Source organism: Sapajus apella, unplaced genomic scaffold (assembly GCF_009761245.1).
Source record: "Sapajus apella isolate SASKATOON/1434 unplaced genomic scaffold, GSC_monkey_1.0 scaffold41, whole genome shotgun sequence".
Taxonomy (NCBI): domain Eukaryota; kingdom Metazoa; phylum Chordata; class Mammalia; order Primates; family Cebidae; genus Sapajus; species Sapajus apella.
The window spans coordinates 19,859,033-19,861,075 of record NW_022436981.1 but is presented as its reverse complement, the minus strand read 5'-3'; the positions used below and the strand labels follow the sequence as shown (position 1 = coordinate 19,861,075).

The window sequence follows — 2,043 nt, the reverse complement described above, 5'->3', positions numbered from 1 at the left end:
TTTTTCATGCCTCTATTATTAAACACAATTATAGACATATCCATTTTTAGACTGCATTCTAGCCCGGGCAATAAAACAACACCCCTGTTCTCTCTCCCTCTTCCTCTTCCTCTTTCTTTCTCTCCTTCATTTTCTTTTTTTATTCTTTCCCTTTCTTTCTTTCTCTCTTTCTTCTTAAAAAAAAAAGAGAAGAGGCACAGGCATCCTACCTTTAAACAAACATTTCTCTTAAAAAAAAAAAAGGCTTAAGGAGGAAACAGCTTAGCGAAAAAAATGCTTTTCATTTAAAAATGTGTATCATCTCATAATAGGCTGCTGAACTTTCAAATTTACATGTGAGAATACATTTACATCTTAAATTTCTAGGAAAGGCACACATGTTAGGGGGAAGAAAAGCAGCAAAATTTTCAACCCACCAATATATTGGCAAAGCCATGACTTTAATTAGAAACAAATAATGCTTCTCAAGAAGTTGGCAACATGTCATAGTATCAACATATACTTTATACAGTGTATTTCTCCCTTTAATTATATTTCAGCAGGAGGTGAAATACGTCTTTCGCTATGACAGTCAGACGTAATTGATGAACTCTGTAGACTCCTTGTACACAAACCAAGCATTTCCTACCCAAAATATAATCGGAAAGCCAAAGATCACAGATACATTTAGGGATCCCATACTGGTCACAGAGCCGAAGTAACACAGCCCTTCTTTCTTCTTACAAGGTGAATGTTCCTGAACAATATTGTGACCAGTAGCTATTTTAACATCTGTTGGAGCTTCAACCTGGGCTGAAGTGCTGGCCTACCATAAAAAAGTGGCAATAAGCGTAACGACAACGTCAATTATAGGAAGTGTGCGACTATCTGGATATAGGCTCCTGTAGCCAACATAAAGCAGGGGGGCAGCAATGCAGTACAAGAACACAAAGACAGCAAAGGTAACATAGAGCTGTGCAGAAGGAGGGTAAACGCCTATGAGGACAAGACTTTCCAATTTACATCACATACGTTTACACCTGGAGGTGGCTGAAATGATGCCTCTTTACACCTGAGTGTATAACCAAAACCAGCTGTAATAGTTTTATTCTCAGTAATTGTGGGAGGACAACTCAGTTGGATTTCTGTTTGGCCCTTAAAACCTCCACAGGTGGCAAAAGCAAAGATAGAAGCAATCCACTCGAGGACCTTGATGAAGCCAAGCGGCACCTTGAGCGTGTTGAGATTGATCTGGAAGCCAGACATCCTCTGAGGGAAGGAGTGGGAGAGAGTCAGGACGGCAGGGTGAAGAAGGAAGGGACCGAGGAGACGATAGCAGCCGGGCGGCGAGGAGCAGGTACTGATATTTTAATAATATTAAGGCTTCCAATATTGATACAGGATATCTTTCCATTTATTTGTGTCTCCTTCAATTTCTTTCATCAATGTTATATTGTCGTTCATTTCCTTGGTTAAGATAATTCCCAAGTACTTTTTCGTTCTTTTTGATATTATTGTAAATGGTATTGTTTTTTAATTTCTTTTTGAAAATTGTTCTTTGTTAATGTGTAGAAACACAACTGATTCTATACGTTGATTTTGTATCCTGGAAATTTTCTGAATTCATTTACTGGTTCTAACAGTTCTTACATGGGATCTATTGTGTTTTCTACCTCTGAAGTGATGTCCTATGTGAATAGAATTGATTTTATTTCTCTTTTCTAATTTGGTTGCCTTTTATTTTTTTCTCTCGCCTAATTTCTCTAGCTGGGACTTCTAGTACTATGTTGAATAGACGTGTTAAGAGTGAACATTCTTGCCTTATCCCTGATCATAGGAGAAAAGGTTTCTTTTTTTTTTTTTTGACAATGACTGTGATAAAGCTATGTTTTTCAATTTCTAGTTTTTTAAAAAAATTATAAACACTGCTGAGTTTTGTCAAAATCTTTTTCTATACCTGCGAAGGTGATCAAGTGATTTTCACTGTTAATTGTTTATGTGTTGTATCATACTGATAGATTATTTTAAATTGAAAACACATAGGTTTTTTTTTTTTTTTTTTTT

The 2,043-nt window shown here is 36.4% G+C and overlaps 1 protein-coding gene and 1 pseudogene across 2 annotated transcripts in view; one reads left to right on the top strand and one right to left on the bottom strand.

Moving 5' to 3' along the window:
* Nucleotides 1-571: 571 nt before the first annotated feature.
* On the bottom strand, nt 572-1,270 carry LOC116565674 (annotated as a pseudogene).
* The window catches only part of EYS (eyes shut homolog), a 377,690-nt gene continuing 376,910 nt past the window's right edge, over nt 1,264-2,043 (top strand). For both annotated transcript variants that reach the window (XM_032299847.1, XM_032299849.1), the window contains exon 1: nt 1,264-1,336. The gene's annotated coding sequence lies outside the window, so the exon portion shown is untranslated. The remainder of the gene's footprint in view (nt 1,337-2,043) is intronic.